This window comes from Dromaius novaehollandiae, chromosome 7 (genome assembly GCF_036370855.1).
Source record: "Dromaius novaehollandiae isolate bDroNov1 chromosome 7, bDroNov1.hap1, whole genome shotgun sequence".
Lineage (NCBI taxonomy): Eukaryota > Metazoa > Chordata > Aves > Casuariiformes > Dromaiidae > Dromaius > Dromaius novaehollandiae.
The window spans coordinates 44,737,087-44,756,035 of record NC_088104.1 but is presented as its reverse complement, the minus strand read 5'-3'; the positions used below and the strand labels follow the sequence as shown (position 1 = coordinate 44,756,035).

At 51.8% G+C, this 18,949-nt stretch overlaps 1 protein-coding gene across 6 annotated transcripts in view; it reads right to left on the bottom strand.

Moving 5' to 3' along the window:
• Positions 1-13,751, bottom strand: part of ADARB1 (adenosine deaminase RNA specific B1) — a 122,017-nt gene extending 108,266 nt beyond the window's left edge. For 2 of the 6 annotated variants that reach the window (XM_064515443.1, XM_064515436.1), the window contains exon 1: positions 3,429-3,557. The gene's annotated coding sequence lies outside the window, so the exon portion shown is untranslated. Of the gene's footprint in view, positions 1-2,596; positions 2,739-3,428; positions 3,558-4,042; positions 4,144-13,613 lie in introns of those variants that run through there. The other 4 variants (XM_064515439.1, XM_064515440.1, XM_064515446.1 and 1 more) reach the window with 4 other exon arrangements.
• Positions 13,752-18,949: the final 5,198 nt, after the last annotated feature.

Below are 18,949 nucleotides of genomic sequence, written 5' to 3'. Positions count from 1 at the left end.
ACTACTTTTTTCCAAAACATTTTCTACTTTTCTTCTTATTTTTATCCAAATCTTTTGTTTAAACTTTTTTTTGCTCACTTTTTTTCCCCCCTGTAAACTCACTTTAATAAAGGAATGGGATTTAAACAGGCTTTTTATAAGTTCTGGGAAACTTGAAAGATTAGGCTGTTCCTTGTAAAACAGAGTGGTGCCTTTCAAACACTGCAAGCCCAAAGCGGCTTTACAGTTTCCAGGTCGTAAAACTGTTTTCTGCTTTGGGGCTGCTTGATTTACAAAGCGGCCACAGCCACGTGGGGACTCGCGGGCCATCGGATCTGTCTCACGTCTTGCTTTGCACGAGGCTGCCCAGCTGCAGAGCGGGACGTGCCGGCTGCCGGCCCGGCTCCTGCCCCCCGAGCCCGGATGGATGCCTGCTGCTTTGCCATCGTGCTGCAGCGATGGCCGCGTCCCGTTCGCAGGCCACCGCGGCGCCTCCAGCAAGGCTTGTGCATCATTCAAGGTCGCTGTGGTATGTGGTGGGGTTTCAAGAGCTGGAAGGGCCCTGGGATTGCCAGAGCCACAGACTTCAGAAGCGACCAGCCCTTCCCAGAACCATTGCTTATGATTTCAGGGAATTTCTTTTCGAAATCTTCCCTCATTCTTATGTTTGGCTATTGTCTCTGTGAGCAGCTGAAAGCTCCTACTGTTTTAATAGCTCTGTCTGCGTGTGCTCTCCACATCGTGTGTTAACAACTTCTGCAAGCAACTTGTTTGCAAGCTCTGAGCTCGAGAGAGCAGCCCAAGCTCAATGGCACACATTACGGTGTCCAGACAGTCTTCGGTGGAGGCACTGAACGCTGCCCTGCGGCCTGTCCGGCCATCCCAGCTCATCACCTTTGCACCTCTGATGGACAGGTAACACTGCATGTCCAGCCTGCACCCACCGCGCTGGATCTGCATCTAGTGCCCAGCATGCTTGTTCGTCTAGACCTGTTTCCAAAGTCCCTGTCCTCACCTATGTGTTGGTGTGGTTGCCCTGTTGTCCCGTTAAGGCCTCTGTCTCATGCCACCAATTCCACAGAAATTGTTTACCCAGACAGCTCTGGCAGCAGGTCCAGGTCTGGTAGTTTCCTCACACCTGCAGCTGGGCCAGTAGGACCTTTGGTGGAGCAGCCACCAACCTTGGGTGACCTGCTCCAAAAACAGTGCTGCAGAAAGAAGGAGGGGGGATATTTAACCTGCACATGAACAGCTCCGGCGTGCAGCTGTGCAATAGCAGTGCAATGTGAGGGAGAGACAGCAGAGGGGAAGGAGCAGGCTGCAGCAGGCAGGCAGCTCTGCAGAGCTTGGCATCTGCTCCCTCTGCACAACCCACCACCCGCTGCCCCTTGTGCGAGCCAAAGCCTTTGCCTCCACACGAGGTCTCGCGTCCCTGGGACACCAGCCTGACATGGACAAGAGCTGCTCACAGGCATGCAACCATTTCCCAGATTTGCCTCCTGATGTCCTGCAGACCTGCAGTTTTCCAGGCAGTTAACCTGAGCTCAGCACAGCACCTCCACCTCTCCTACAAACGGCCACAGCAGGGCCCTTGCCTATCCGGCACAGGACCGGGGAGCAGGACGAACCTGGAAGCTCTGACTTGGGCTTACCCTGTTCCACACTCATTTTGCTTTTGGGTTCAAGACTCTATTTGTTGTAAAATCCAGTGAGCAGGAAATATAACTGGAATAAGATCAATCCTACTTGATCACTCGTTGCCGCCGGAAAACCTTCCCCAGGCTGCAGTCCTGATGTGATATCTCTGTAAGGACGGGCATATATTTTAGTGCAACGAAAACATGTGCTGTTACCTGAACACCCTGCACTAACCTCACCCATGGGGACACCTTCCTACCTCACTATTCAGTCCAGTTTAAAATCAGTATATGCTCAACTAATCTCTGGTCCATGACACAAACACAGGCTGTGGGTGCAGCAAAAAAGACTTCTCCTTCCCCAAATCGGAAAGACTTTCAAAGATCTCATGCATGAGAGTATCCTGATCTGGGAGTCTTAGTCTACACTATCTGACACGTAGCAAAAAAAGCATCTAAACTGCAGTAGGCGTTAGTGGGGCTACAGGCTGGCTTGCCAGGGTCCAGCTCTTAGGTACGTGGACTGTGGAAAGTGGCAAACTGGCTTTCTTGAGGAAGGAAAATGGTATCATCATCAGGAGGTTTTGGCTACCTTTCAGTAAGATACCTAGGAAACACTGAACAAATTCTCTGGAGAGCCTTCGACCCTTGGGCTGGAGAGCAGCGGGTACCAAAGCTGACCCAGTAGTTCCCATTCGGCCTTACCCTGCGTCAAACTCCCTGCGCCCTGGCGCAAGAGCCAGCAGTTGTCTCAGGAATCCTCATTATTTAATCTCTCAGTTAAAATATTTACAGTAGGGCTAGTTCTCCGCCATCAACATTGGACAGTGTTTTCCTGCCCAGTTTTGACCTAGCTGGAATATATCCACTCTGCAACTGGTTTAAAAGAGAGAGGACGAAAACCCTGCAATAGCAGAAATACAAGAATTGCACAGAAAAATATAGGAAATGCTCAAAAAAAATGAATTAGATATATTTACCAAAACCAGGAGCCCCTGCCCTCCAGCGGCAGGTAGCGGATGCAGAGAGCAGGTACCCCGCAGGGAAGCGTGACCTCCGCCTCCATGGCAGCCCGAGCATCTCTCCGCCACCGCGGCCGCCGGGCAGCAAGGAGTTAAGTGTGCCGCCGGGAGCCACGGCCGGGAGCCCGGCTCACCCGCCGCAGGATGTGAGTAAGTTCCCTGGAAGTCACCAAGATAATCCCCAGCCTGCGGGAAGAGAAGGTGCCCGGGGAGCCGGCGTGCGGCCCCTTCCCTGGCAGTGCTATCTTCCCTCCGTCAGGCTGCTTTGGGAAGGATGTGATGGGAGCGGGCTCGCAGCAAAGGGATGCCACCACCAGCCGTCACCTCTGACACCTCCAGTGTCCCTCTAACATTCCCAGGCCGAGCGGGGATCACAGTGCCCCTCGCCTCAGAGGGTTTCCCCGTTAATCCAGGCTCCCAGTCAATCCGAACTGAAAACCAGTTCCCCATCAGTCATGGCTGCCGCTTGCCCAGCGAAGCATTTGGAAGCCCCGAGGCGACCGGCACAGGTCAGCCTGGATGGTGCAACACCCGGACTCGCCACGCGGATGCTCCTGGCCTGCCGGCCGCGGCTGCACAGCCCAGCGCCCGCCGGTGCCCAGCTGGCCCCAGCGCTACAGCACCGTGCCTGAGGCTCGGCAGGCCCCAACGGCAGCCGCAAGCACCAACGTGAGCCTGTCCCGAAAGCCGGTCCCTGGCGTCTCTTTTTAAAGCATAGCAGCGTTTTACACTGCTGCAGATACCAACCGAAAGCCACTGCCAGGCCTCCCCAGCCCAGCCCAGCACTTACGTGGGGAAAACTTGCTTGTTTGTTCCCCTCGCCATGACAACTTGCTCTCCGGCTCTCAGCACGCCTGCCTCCCCCACGGCCCAGCATTGCTCCACGCTTGCTCACTGCGCTATGACGAAGCCTTGGCTGCGTCCTAGCTGCCCGTTCCCCCCAGCTGCTGAATGAGCCTGGCTTTGCCCCGCGGGCTGAGAAAACACAGACCGCGCCGAGGGGCACCATCGCCCCTGACCGGGGGAACCCAGGGACGCTTGGGCCACATCGGATGCAACGCCAGCGGGATGAACCGTGGCCTCTCAGCCACGGCTGTTGCATCGCTGTAGAGCAAGACAGCAGCGGTGAGGCAGCCCTTTGGAGAGCAGCCCATGGAGGGGCAGCACTTGGGCAGGCCCCAAGGACAGGCATCGGCAGCATGAAGGCTCGCGCAAAGCCCCTGGGTAGCGCCGAGAGCTCCGAGCCACCCAGCAAGTGTGGCCAAGTGGTCGAGCCCAGGAGCCGTCAGGCTCAGGAAGACGTTCCTGCATCATTCCCCCATCGCGGGGGGCCGCGAGGGTCTCCCGGAGCCGGGGTGTCACAGCCTCTCCCATCCCTCACCCCACGGACCCCCAGCAACTCACCCCAGCGAGGCCCCGGGCTCCCTCTCCAGCCGCTCTCGGAGGAGCAGGCACGCACGGCAGCGCTCTTGTGGCACTGATGGCTGACTCTGAGCCACGACACGCTGTAAAAAATACATTAATTAACACCGTGCACCACAGCACAGGGCACTGTGCAGAAAGCAGTAAGTTATATTTAGACATGAATGAATAATCTGCAAAGAACGATCTGTTCACCAAGGGCTGCCTCTCTTTCTGCTCGTGGCTTTCCCTGCAAGCCCCCTAATGCCTATCCAAAGGGGTTATTAATCTGATTTATTCACCAAATCACTGCCCCTCCACATTCCCCAGTGAGATGATTGCTAGGAGCAGCTCCTCCAGCACACCGCATTCCCCGGACCCAACAGCCCAGGGTGCACCTCCCTCCGGCTGGAAGAGGCTGCATCACCTTCGAACACGGTGCTGGATGTCCATGTCCAGCATGAGCAGCCCCTTCCCGTGCCCCCTAAAAAGTGCACAGCCCATCCCCAGATGTCCCCGTGCTGAGCAAGAGAGGGGTCCAGGCCTGGCTGTCAGGGCACCGATCCCCTGAACAAGTCTGTGGAAATGCTTTGCCAGAAGATGCAGGGAGACGTGTCCGGGCACCCCAACCAGAGCCGAGGGGGTCTGGGGCCCAGATTTGCATCGTTGGAAACGTGCTGATGTGCTATACAGGATAAAGATGTGCTTATAGCTCACTCCCATAACGTCTTCCTGAAGCCAAACTCTGTACAGCTGGATTCACAGTAGACCACAGTCAGGCTGGACAGCAAATCCTGGCAACACTGGCTTGAATTTGGAGGGTTTTGACTTCATTTGTTCACCAGAGGTGACCAGGCACCGTCTCTGCCCAGCAGTTCATCCATCAGTCAGTCCCTAACCCCAGGGGAGTTTCTTAGTCTTGGGTTCACGGGACGTCCCACAGTTACTCTGCCTTTCTTCCCTGCCTCTGCAAAGATCCTTGACCTGCATGGAGGGGGTCTGGGACCCTCCCCATGCCCCAGAAAACAGCTTTGTCAGGGCCTTGCCTCATCTGACAACCTCATTTAGCTTTCCCCTTACCCTGTTGGAGGATGAGGTCGGAGCAGAGACCTCCAGACATGCCCCCAGCCTGAATCATCCTCCAACCCTACGATGTGTGGTGGCACAGAGCACATCCAGGACTCCGGAGAGTCTTGTTGGGACTCCAGAAACAGTGGAAAATCATCTGCTGTAATCTGATGGGCATCGGGTGGCTGGCAGCAAATGAGGCAGTGATCTTGTGTGCGCCTCAAATAGGCTGCTAATTATCAACCTGCGGTTCTGCCGGCAGCTGCGATCACAGGGGCGAGGGCCTCCTCACGAGTGGCAGGACCAGAGCGTTCACGGCTCTATGAACTGGACCTTACAGATACCAGAAAGCACCAAGCTGGGGGAAAACCCCAGGACTAGGAGACTGGAAACTGCACCAGGCTGGACCAGTTGACTCCAGCTAAGCATCCAGCCTGTCCCAGTTGTTTCCGTCCCCACAGCTCGTGTTCCCCAGGGCATCCCACTGTGTGTAGATGCTCCCAGCCCACCTCCAGGACTGCCAGGGACTACGCAGGGCTCCCCAGCATAGAAGACAACGAAGCCATCCACATTAGACAGGACATGTGCTTTTGCTTCCCAAAAATCCCTGGTCCCTGGGCAGAGGAGTGCAAGAAGGGTCCATGATGGCACATAAGGGACACGCTGTTACAGGGCAAGGATCAATTCACTAGGCAAAGAGTTGACTTTGTGCTGACAGCCAGAGCCCCACCAGCCTGCTGCTGGCGTTCAGCCCCTCAGAGCCATCTCTGTCTCACAAAGACAAAATATCCATCTATTTGCCTGTGCATCCACCCACGCAGAGTCTGCCAAGCTGTAAAACCCTTCCCACAGCTCGGCGCTGACCATCGCCCCATGCTGCATGACCTCGCAGATATGAACTGTACATTTCCAAGCAGAGTTCACTACAGAGCATGTAATTTCACACTCTTATAAAAATCATCAATGCCTCAATTATTCATCACGCTCGCCCCACTGTCCAAGCTCACCCGATGATGTTTCCATGTTACTGACATATCATATTTTTGTTCTCTAATTGGTGCTGGTTGCAAGGACAGATGCGTGGAAAATCGAGGCTGTAACTTATAGTAAATGAGTTCAGTGGCCTACAATGCACACAGGCTGTCCTGTGCTAGGGACACTGTAAAACCCAGCTCCTATTTTCTAATACACATGTGCCTATAGTCTCATCACCTTGTTTATATGTAACTGATTTCACACGCTCCCAGTTATCAATACATGATAAAACTGCTTTGTACACAACAGCGTACACACTCTGTAAAACACATTTCTGAGCATACAGTACAATACAAGCTGTAAGGCCTATGCACAAGGCAACACAGTTCAGTAGCCCCATGGTACCACCTTGCAATAACCCACTTAGGCAAACACTTAAGTGACACCAAGGCATGTCACTGTACTTACATGATGACCTGCAGTTGCCCAAGAGAGAGAGCTACATCTGCAGGAAAGATGGTGATGCTGGATCAGGAAGGTCCCAGCTCCATCATATGGACCCACGGTGTCGTGGATGGGCAGCAGTGAGAGGGCAGCCTTCGAGCTCTCTGCAGGGTTCCTGCTTTGATAGTGCAAAATCCAGTCAAACACAACAAGTTGGAGACAGCAAGTACACATGGGACTGGGCAGGACCCCAGATGGGAGAGGAGGTTTTAGAGGGCTCAAGGAGCCAGCCAGCAAGTCCATCCCAGTAAGGTCAGTTTTGTTCTCTGCAGCACCAGGAGAGCTGAGCTTGGCTGGCTGATGTGCCTGCAAGCATTCAAAACAGGCACTGACTACTGGACCGAGCAGGGTTACCAAAAGCCTGTTTTTGTGGCTGATTGCTCGCTGGGGTAGGAGATGCATTTTGCAACCACAGAAAGGGCCGAGCCACCCCTAAACCGGTGACCTGCTCTCCTGCATGTGTCTCTGCCTCCATCTGGAAGTGCAACGACAGGGACGGGCAGGAAGAGCAGGGGATGTGTCAACACCAGGTATGACCCCACAGCCCCCGAGCAGGGCTGCTGGGGAACCACAGACTGCGAGGCTGCGGGGTTTGGATCATCTTTCATCCGAGGAGCAAGCTGGTGTTAGGACAGCTCTCGAGACTCAGCTCTCCCTTGGTTAGGAGATGGTTTGCCAAGAAATGACAAGGCTCATCCCTTGGGCTAAGGGCATTAGTGAGGATGGTGTGGCTAGCCTGGGACAGGTTCCCAGAGATGGGAAATCTCCATCTCCAGCCTGTCTGGCCCATGCAGCACATGCATTTTTGAGCTGAAGCATAGTAAGGAGCTGTAGCTTGCTCAGGAACATGATTTCTGGACTCCTGTCTGACTATTTAGCCCTGAGGCTTTGGCCACTGCCCCATCACTCACCGGACCAGATGTCCAGCTGGAAACACAGCCTCCTCGTGCAGCACAAACTGATTCCCAGCCCCTGCTCAGCCCACACAGGCTGGACACTGCAGAGCAGACAGCACGTTTCTGGTGCGTACTGATGTTATTTATTCACAGACATCCAAACCCTGGCTAATATAAACAGGGGGAGCCACAGAGCACCAAGTGGGATCGTGGGAGGAACCAGTAGGGAAGAGCTTGCTGAGGCCAGAGTTCACAGCTGCTGGCTTGTGGCCTGAGAAAGGGCAAATTCATGTCAAGGCAATTTCACACCAGCTGCAATGAACCTGCCTCTTCACTCCACTGGCAGAGATTCCTTTTGGGGGCGAGGGCTGAGAAAAAGTTGGCTCTGGCCTCTCTTCATGGTCTGCCTGTGCCTCGTGGGAGCACTCTCTGACTTCGGTGTCAAGCTGGACAGCCAAAGGCTTCTGGTGGAGCAAGGTGGCTGTGGGCACGGGGCTGCATTCCTCTGCAGCAGGAGGAAAATGCAGTGTGAGTCTTCCCTGCAGTTGGACAAAGCCTAGAGCCACCCTAGGATGCTTGCACGGTCCTCTTAGGAAATGCTGGAGGGAGCTGTAGAATGGTGCCCATGGGTCATGGAGGAAGGCAGGACGTGGAGGTGAAGCACAGACTGTTGCACAAGAAGCCGAAGTGCAGGACATCCATGGTGACAGTCTCAAAAGTGTCCCCAGTACTGAGCATGTGACCAGCAGAGTCACAGAAAACTAAGTGAGGTTTTATCTTTCTGTTCACTGTGGAAGAGCTGGGTGAGCTTGTTTTCCTTCTGTCAAACAGTCCTTATTTATGGGCTAAGAATCATAAGAGGATCTGTATCAAAGTGGAGGTGCTCCAAGAAGAGGGTCTGCAGCATGAACAGTATCATGTCTCCAGGACCCGTGACAGTGTCACCCAAGCATTACAAAGCAATGCCAGGGTGAAACAGTTGCACTACTAACCAGATTGTCTAACCTCTCACTGAAACTACCGTGGCGATTAACGCAATGCCAATTTTGAAAATGTGAACATCCAGCAAACTACAGGCCCAAGCCCAATATCTGCACCAGGCAAATCCACACAAACTATTCCAAAGAGCAGAATTAATGGATTCATGAATAAACATGACGTGCTGGGGAAGGGAAGCCATGCGACGCAAAACTACTGGAAGTCTTTACACATGGACGAGGGAGATGAATTGATGTAGGCTACTCGGATTTCTAAAGGCATTCAACAGGGTTATTCACCACCACTTCTAAGCTTCCTAAGCTGCAATGGAATAAGAGCGGAGCTCTTCACAGGGATAAACCACTGGTTACAAAGATAGGAAATGAAGGCAGTTTTCACAGGGGAGTCCCAAAGAGATCTGCGAGGGCGCCCGTGTTCTTCAACATGCTCATAAACAATCTGGGGAGAGCAACGAGGTGACAAAGTTTGTTGGTGATACCACGTTCAAGATAGAACAGATAAGGCCAACTGGGAAGAACTGCAAAAAGATTTTGCAAGGCAGACTGGTGGACTCAGAAAAAATAGGTGCACAAAATGCAGTAAAGCGATGCACCAAGGAGAAACCAATCCCACAGCCCTGAGCTGACCATGGCTGCTCAGCAGTCAGACCTTGGCATTATGACAGATGGAGCTGATCTTTCATGGAACTATACCAAAAAGAGGTCAGAAAAAAGCAAAGGGAATGTTAGGAATTATGAGGAGGAAAAACTGGGAGAAAAACACAGCAAGGTTTATTAAATACAAAAACAACAACTCTGGCTCAGGAATCCCGAGATACGAACTGCTGGAGACTGGAAAAATCTGGGAGGAAGCATTGCTTGAATTGTTTTGCCACTTTCCTTAGGTTGGCCACTGTCAGCAAGGGGATGCAGGGCTAGACAGGCCTCAGATCTAACCCCCATGTCCTTGCAGCATTCCCATGTCTGTCCAAAGCAGCCTACATTGTGCTATAAGCAACCTAGATCTTCCTGAGTGTCCCAACCGAGCTAAACACTGGTGCTAGTAATGGAAGCAAGAGGTCCACATGAAGCAGCACGAGTTGTACCAGGACAGGCAGCTGTTGCCACCTACAAAAGCCATTCTGTAGCTTTTCTCTCCCAAGCTTTCTCTTTTAAAGCACAGGCAGGCTGCCCCTTATGTGGAGGGCAGTTCCCAAAAGGCAGGTGGAGGAGCATTAATAGCTTTGTAAGAGTTAACTGCTTTCTCTATAGCAGTACTTCCCTGCTCCCAAACCACCAGAACAAATGAGTTCATGAGACAGGCAGCAGTTGTTTTATCGAGTGAAGTGGAAGGTGTTTAGATTAACCTTTGCATTGGCAAGCAGTGATTAAACGTATCTAAAATAACTATAAACACAGTCATTTCTTGTTCTCCTGGTATATCAACACGGCTTCCAGAGAGGAGCTGACCCCGCTGCAGGAGCGTGCACAGCCTCTGGCTGCAAGCTCAGGGCCATACCTCCACTGAAGCGCTCACAAAGCCATCAAACAGCTGCCGGACAGCCCTTGGAAGCTGCGATAAGCATTGATTTGTTCTCCGTGGCCCTGTCCTGATGCATTCACCCCCCCAATACACAAATACTTTGATTGCATCACTAGCAGTCACCACGCTCCAGGGCACTGGGGCTCCTGTTAGCACTTCCTTTCCACCCACAGTATCTCCCAAGCCCTGGCAACTGCGAGGAATGACACATAGCTGGTGCTGCTGAGGACGTGGATTCATCTCACAGCCAGGACTGTGCCTGGTGAGCTAGAGAGCATCTCGGAGAGACACTGCCTCAATAGCACCTTGCAGGGGGCAGGTGGAGCACAGCCACCACAACCAGCATCCAGCGTAGCTTGTGCCAGGAGGAGGTTTCTTACCTGTTTCTCTGGAGCATTTGATCTGGCCTTAGCTGAGAAAGCGGAGATCACGCAGTCCTAAGTTTCGATGCTCTGTCAACAGTGTCATCTCCTGCTTTCATCCATGGTCATTGCAGGTGTAGCCACAGAGGTCCTGCTCTTCTGAAGCAGAGGTGGGAATGACATGCCCATCCCAAAGTGTGTGCTTTCCAAGCACAAATGACAGGACCAGCCTTGCCTTGCCCTGGCCTGCTACACCTTTGACGAGCAGCAATCCTCTCGCTGCGGCTCTTCCTCTCCATGCCTGAACATGCAGTCACCCTCACTGCTACGGGACCTGCTTTGCCCCAGAGCTTGAGGATCTCCACTTTGCAGCAGGCCAGCCCCACACGTGAGCAATGACCTGCAGCAGTCGAGGACAGAGCTGCAACACCATGCTATGGGAGGGCAATCAATGCATCAGATAAGCCGTCGCGAAGATGCCACGCAAGAATAATGCAAGACAAGGGGACTCCATGGTCCCTCCTGCTGGTGAGGAGACAGGCGCCATGCTTGGCTGCTCCAGCCTCGGGAGAGCCTCCAAGCCTGTCAGACACAGGGAGCTACCAGGTCTCTGAACTCCATATTGCGCTGTACCTGGGAAATGCCGACAGAGGTGGGGATGGCTGGTCTTTAAACACATCCTTCACCTGGAACATACAGTTTCCATCCTCTGTCAGGCATGTCCTCTCATGCCTCCCAAGGTTACTTGCCCTGTTCTCCAGCCTACACTGGGATATCGTGGAGGAAGAGCCAGCTTACTGAGCATCCCTGCATGATAAGGTTGGGAGAAGAAACTCCAGGCCTGAGCTGCCAGGGCAAGAGCCCAGGGACCACAGAGAGCTGGTGCCCAAGGAAACGGCACAGTGAGAGTGCCAGCACCCAGCATGGGTGCTGGCATCCAGCACAGCTGCAGGGCCACGAGATGCACTGGTTTATGTCTGGAGGCAAAGGCAGGCAGATCCCTGAAATGTGGACATCCCTCACATCCCATTTCTAGGATGGAGCAGAGGCAGCGATGGGGAGGTGCTCTGCATCCCCTCGGACACTGGGGCACTCCCTGTCAACAGGCTCCATCCCAAGAGCCCTGGATACATGGGTGCCCACCCCCACCAACTCACCTTGGCTTGCCCAGAGACAATGGGCCTCAGCAGCAGCCAGACGTGAGCCTGAAAGCTGCCAAAGGAGCTCCTGCTGGTGACACCACCAGCTCTGGGGAGCAGGGGATGAGCGTAAAGCCCAAGACAAGGCAGTGGAGGCTGAGGGCCCTATGCCTGCCAGCCAAGTCCAACCCTGCCTACCACCAAGGTTTTCAAATTCAGGCTCTTGAGAGCCTCGTTCAGCACCTGTATGTTGAAATCCCAGCCTGCCCCCTCATCAGCCCCCTCGTCCTTGCTCTGCCATCCTTTCTTGCAGGCCTTTCCTGGCCTCCACAGCAACGTCAGTTTGCTGCCCTAGGCTTTCAGAGGGGCTGTTCCCTCGCATCCCTCCTCACCCCCTGGTCTGCAGCTCTGTCAGCCTCTGCAAACACAGCACACAGGATGGCAAGACCACCACAAATCCATCACATTTACTGCTTGGCAGATTTCCTCATGCTCACGAGAGAGGGATCGAGTGTGTACCTAACACAGACCACCATGGGAAAGACATGCCCCCAACACTCACTTGTGCCAAAGCCGTTTCCATGCCCCCTTTTCCACATGTCAACAGGAGCACAGCTCATGCATGCTTTGCACAGAGCCAACGCAAGGTCTCCTGGTGCGGGGTAGCTCTTTACGCTTCTGAATCAAAGGGTAAAATTCACACATTGGGATCCAGCAATTCCCCCGTGCAGCATGCTGCTCCCGGCCTCTGGCCTGCCTGGATACCCACACAAGGGGGTAATGTCTTCTGGTAGGCATCTGCACCGGGAAATTGCACCAGTTGGTGTGCTAACGGAAGCACAGCGCTGCAGACCGCTGAGTTCTCCCCCAGAAAATGTGGGAAAAACACATGGTGCTTTCAGCCACATCCCTCCCCAAGCAGGAATGAAAATTGTGACTCAGAGGCCAGCAGCCATGCTCCTGTGGCTACTTACTTTATCTGCATGCTTTTAAAATAATCCAACTGTCTATCCAAGAGCTGAGAGTCTCCATGTTACCAACCTATATGAAAAATACACTGCAGTTGCATCAGATTGACCCACAAGGTAGGAATTTAGCTGTCCATCTACCACCTTCACCATCCCAGTCTTGTCAGAAAACAGCATCAGAGTGCAATTCCTCCCCTTCCCAGCTACAACACGGCCAGGAGACTCTAGCAGCCTCTTTGAGCACAGCACATTTATTTCACAAAGTCCTTTTTTTGCCAAATATGTCAAGATTTCCCCCCTATGAAGGAAGCCTAAGCATTGATTAGTAAATAAAGCAGAGAAGCTCTGTGATTTAAGGCACTGTCAACTTAACAGCCTTCGCCACACATCACAAATCAATCATAAAATAGGGAGGGTCACAGTCAGGAGTTCAGTGAGAAAACGAAACTGTTGGGGCACCCTGGAGCCCGGCCATGTCTGATCAACCTCCCTCCTACTCCCTGCAGAGTCAGGAAAGCCTATAGACAACAGAGGGCTGAAAACGTCACTGTCTTCCAAGTAAGCAATTCTCCTTCTCGCCCCTGCCCCTCTTAGTGTGTTGCTTTCTGTCCCCCAATACCTAAAACAGTATCTGGTAAAGCCGGATAAACTGCATGCTTAAATGCAGATCAAGTTTTTGGCTGTGGGAACAGCATGTCCTCACGGCCCCTTCTGCAGCCCGTCCCTCCAGGCTGGCTGCTGAGTACGGGACAACGGGGTACGTGCACCGAAGCCGTTATCTCTTCCTCCATCTTCTTCCTCTAGAAGGATATTCTGGCATCACTTGCCTTCACCTAACCGAGCCCTTCACACGCTGACATTTGTTCCCTTCACAGCAGCTTCCTGTTTTGGTTATTTTCTTTGTCACAGCTTCCTCTCCTACTTGTGCCACTGAAAGCAAGGCGTTTGTCCCTAGAATCATCAAGCAAATGACCCTTCGTGCGCCTTATTTCATGCTATTAACATTGCAGACGGAGAACTGCAAACGCCTGTCAAGCACATCTGCTAGCTTCCAGCGCTTCAAATCCTTTACAATAACAACCCTGGACAATAAACCAACGCTGAGTATTGCAGCCTCATTAATAACACGCGAGAGATCTCACCACTTGCTGCTCCGCTGCTCAGCTGATTTTCCCGCTAGCTCCTATAGCCACGATAGCCCTCTGGCATGTCTTGTCCCGTTCCCTCTCTCCTAGACACGCTTGCTTTCTGCGAACAGAATCTGTACTTGATTAAAGCATAAAAATCTGCTCTTTATTAAAGCTGATTGCACCAGACTGAATAAGGAGTCTGGATCAGACTGTCACAGCGACCCACCCTCCCTGCTACGGGTCAGCACAGAAACCCCTTAGTCAAACAACATCAGAAAACAAACACGATTCCACTATACGCATGGCAAAGATTGGTCTCACAGAACAGACACACGTGGACCTGGACAATAATGGGAATGTTTCATATACAAATCACAGCAAGTTCAAACAGGGTAACCAAAATGAACCCAGAGCAGAGGCACACCCCTTCTGGCACGAAACACTGATCGCTAAAGCAGAGAAACCCTTAGATTATATTTTTATGTGCCCTACTTGAAACCAAGTGATCTGGAAAATCCCAGAGCACTTGGATGCAGAGGCCTAAATCTTAACAACACTGCTGGCAAAGTTGCGTGTTTTGTTTTTGCTATTTAACACCTTCTTCATAAGGAAACAATTGACTTAAGGAAAAAAAAAAATCATTGCCCTGCTGTTCGACTGATAAAGCTCCATCACGAAAGTCACTCTTGAAACTGGGCCCAGTTTGGGTTCTTGGAATTCCCGCACCCATAAAAGCTTCTGAACGCTGGGCTGAGAAAAATCTCCGAGCTGCACTCAGCGGCTCCTGCTGCTTTGGGTGCCAAGAAGGGACCAGCCTCAGGGAAATAAAGACAACCATTTACTTTACATACTTTTTGGAAACATTTCCTTTAGCATATAATGCGTTTCTCTCCCAACTGTATATTTTATTGCCTTCAGATGTTTAGTTCTTCTACCAAAGTCTTACTTTGTTATATAAAATTGTACTTATGAACTGAAACCTATTTCAACACAACGTTGCTTTTTTTTTTTTTCTTTTTAAGTGGATTAATGCATTGCTTTTTCGCACAATTTGAATTAGAAGCCTAGCCCTGACAATCGATATGCAGCAGGTGGCCTGCCAGCACAGCTCACATGCAGAGACTATTCCTTTCATTGCCACACGCAAAGCAGGAAGAGGTATCCCACAAGGCTCAAGAAACCAAAGGAACTGGGATTTGCAGATAGGACATTCGGCTATTTCCTATTACCAGGCTCCTGACGCTCGCATGCCAGGCCAGATCTCTCATTACGCAACGTTCCTCATGCAGCAGGTCCCACCCAGACTCTGCTGTGTTTCCACCCTGGAACAGAGCTCACCATTTCCCGAAAAAGCAGTGCTGTCGTTAGCTGAGAAAATGGCTGAATAGGAATAAATTGTTTGCCAAAATAAAAACATGTAGCCAGGTACCAGACTGTTAACATCTTGCACAAAAGCAAATTGCAGTCAAGAGCAGAATCAGCAGACGCTCAGATAATTATCACGTTGGGGAAGAGTTAGCATTGCAGGGCATGATTTTCCCCTGCAAGAAAACAGTAAGTATGGAGATAAGGGTGATCCAATTAACAAGGCTTTACTTGGATTTCCAAATGGCATGTGGCAATGCTCTTAAGCTCTTAAAGAATGCCCAAAAGCTCTTAAAGAAACTGAGCTGCCACAAGATAAGAGGTAGCAGCCTCCCATGGATTAATAACCGGTTAAAGGTTAGGAAGTGAAGAGCAGGAATAAGATTCAATCTCTCAGAGGGAGGGCACCAGGAGTCCCACAGGGATCTGCCCTGGTCTGCATCTCCCTTAATGATCTGGAGAAATGCAGGGCACAGCAAGGCAACAAGATCTTCTGTCAGGACAGTTACCAAGAGCAGTGAAAGCAGAGGCCAAAGATGCCGCAAAAGGCTACGGTGAAATCCACACTCCGAGGCAGAGACACATCACGCTCACCAGCAAATGTCTGATCAGGTGATTTGCCTCTCCCTTCACTTGCACAACATGTAAATGAAAGAAAGAGAAGCCAGTGCCAATGTCATCTGCTTTCAAAACCATCAAGCAGCTCAAAGTCACATGCTTCATTATTTCACCAGCTTCCATGTGGCTGCTTCTGCCACATCTGCAGGAACCCATTTTGGGCTGGTTACAGCTGTGCATGTTGTAGATGAGGGGAAAAGAAAGAGGCATGAGTGGGCAAGAAGCTCCATAAAGCGCAGGAAATGGATCCCTCCCGCAAGGATCAATTAGGGAACAGGGAGTGGGGAGGGAAAAATAACACTATAGAGGGAAAGGGTTCACTGCAGGACCTGCTGGAGCATGCAAGAGGGAGGAGAGGCACAGGGTCACTAGTGCTAGATCGCTGCTGTGTAATTCATATTAAAGCTTTACTCTTGTCCTTTCTTGACCGGAAGGGGAAGGAGTCACTGCAGCTCAAAGCCTTCAAATCCCCCGGGGCGCTGGGCCGGCCAGGCATCCCACAGCAAGTCGAGGATGTCCTACATGCCTGGAGGGAGTTGTCCGGTCCCCATGTCAAGCACCACGGTCACATAGCTGGCACGCTGCCCCAAGCACAGTGTGCAGGGGCAGGGATGAAGGAAGGAAGTTCAGCACTACTTGATAGTCAAAGGAAAAATCTGGCTTCCTAGTGCCTCAGGATCTCCATTTTTGTTAGTCCCTTTGCTTTCTGGGAAGCCAGCTTGTCAACGGCAGAGCTGGACAGGCGTTCCAGGTCACACAGAGGCAACCACAAACCAGGCTGCTCAGCACGGACACACGCTGCTAGGCTGAGTCACAGCCAGCCCGGTCCCAGACAGCCACTTCTCTGGGGTAAGGTGTGACTCACTCTTGCAGAAAGGCAGCCCCGGCTCCCAGCCCATGCCTGGTGGTGTGCTGTTGGTGAGGGTGAGGAGTTCAAGTTTTTTTGTAAGCTGGAAGAAACTTCTTTGTCCCTAGACAGCAAACCTAGACATGCACCCCCAAATGACTCGGCATGGGTTCAAGGAGTTCAACATACTCCTGGGGATAGATCCACCGCTGGCTATGAAGGCACATCTTCAGCCCCTTGCTGCTGGCAGGGCCATGAGAGCACAGTAGGAGAATGAGAATATCCTCCCCCCCTCCTCACACCCTGCTCTCGGCATCTACTCCTCGCCATGGCTGAGGCAGGATGCTATGGTTGTTGCTTCCACCTCTCTTGGGCTCAGGGCCTGTCACACTGGCCAGGACTTTCTCGGAGATGGAAGGACTGAGGGGCCTCATGTTTGAGGAAAGAAGGCTGAGTACTGCAGAGAGTATAACACGCCCAGGAAGGGGCCCAGCCCCTAGCACGCTGTGGTCAGGGAGCAGAAAAAAAGCAATGATCCTGCAGCACAGACTCAATGACACATTCCTGATGCTCTTCACACACTGCCGCTAGCACCCTGAGCACTGGCGGGGCAGCATAGCTGAGGGACAGAGTCATACTGCACCACAGCATGACCCAGGGACTGCTGTCAGCCACCAGAGGGGAGACCTTGGAATCAGCCTGAAGAGCCCCCAACAGCCCCCCAGTCCCACTGCTTTTCAGTCAGCAGTTGGCACAACATGGCTGCGAGCCTTTGGCAGAAAGCACAAGGGAAGGATGGTCTGGCCCATCCACAACAGGCTCAACTGGCAAGTGCCTCCCATAGTGCAGACTGAGGTCTTGCTCTGCTTTGGAAGCTGTTCCTGAGTCTGGCATAGTTGCGACAAGTGCCAGAGGTCAGGATCAAGCTACGGGAAGTACAAGATGAGCTCCGCACAGCTGGAAAATGCAGCACCTCTGCAATTATGCATCCAGCTGTTTCTTTTTACCCTCAGCAAGAGAGGGTTTCACCCTCATGACAGGTGATTACACTGCAGGAATGGAGGGAAGGTAGGATGTCAGTCAGTTTTAGCAATCCAAATACAGACTACTCATCCGGCCAGAGTCCCCCTGCCAAGGCCTTGTGATCTCTTCACTGTTCCCACAGGAGTCAGGAGAAAGCAAATCAATCTGTCATGCTCCCTTTCTCCTCCTCCGCAAACTGGTGCTGGTCTGAAAGAGGTGGCGCCAACAGAAACTTGGCAGTGAGAAGTGGGTTGTACTGGGTCCAAGCTGCAAGCCCTAGCTCCAGCCCTCCTCAGACCGGAGTCTGCAGAAGTTCCACCTTTCGCTTCAAGTACCAGGGAGGAGCTGTCTCTCCAAAAGCAGTCTGCCTTTGGGGATTATTTTCCGCTCCAGTGTGACTTGATTTAGCTTTGAAGCAGGCCCCAGGTAGAGCATGAGCCTGGGCTAGAGACCTCCAGAGGTCCCTTCCAGGCTAAATTACTCTCATTTTAACTGTGAATGGGAGAGCACAGTAGCCTCTGTTCCCCCACTGAAGCAGCACATCTAGAGCTGCTAAATGATTTCTTTGCATTACAGTGCAGTAGACCAGCCTGAGAATCGGTAGGATCTTCTGCAGTCTCTCAACACCAACGATAAAAAATTTCATTTCATTTGCAAGCTACTTCCAGGCAGCAAGTTGTATTGCTACTTTCACCTTTCAGTGAAGAACTGGGACACACAAAGCACAGGGTCACACAGGGACCTTTTATCCAAGCCATGAATCAGCCCAGGTCCTCCTACATTTTGCTTTTTTGCCATAGGCATGAGATCTCTTCAGACTCCAGGTTGCCTAGATGAGTCCCATGAGCACACAGCACCTGGCACAGCATTGCTTGTGCCCAAGCACAGCCATTTCTACATAGCAGCAGATAACTTGCAGTCAGAGAAGAGCTGTCTGGGGCTTCCACAGACCCTGCCCTGGGCTTCGGGAGCAGTGATTGCCAGGGCACAAGGAAATTTTTTGCCACTTTTCTCCAAATGAAGCTAATGTCAGTTTTCACAAAAGAGAAAGAGGTCATCATGGACAACGGCTGACTTGTCAGTCTGACTACACTGAAGAAATGGCCAAGTCAGTCCTCAAGAAAAAAAGACTTCAGAAAAGAATGATAAAAGTAACATCATCTACTCGAATCACAAGAAGTAAGTTTTCCTCAACAAATATGAAGCATTTTTGGAAAAGGTTGTAGATCAAATGATAAAGGGAACAAAGTTAAGTTCATTTTTCTGCAAAGCGGGAAACAGGCTTCGTTACCCTCCTGTTGTCCAAGAAAAGGTATTACCAGCACCTATTTACGGTCCCCTGCCTATATCCTGCAATGATGACACTGCCCTGACTTCTCTAAGGCAATCAGATTTGCCATCCCAAAGCATTTGATTACAAAGCTAGAATGAAAAAAAAAGAAAAGAAAAACCCAGGGTGGATCAGCCAATTTTTACAGTCCCGTACAGAACATAT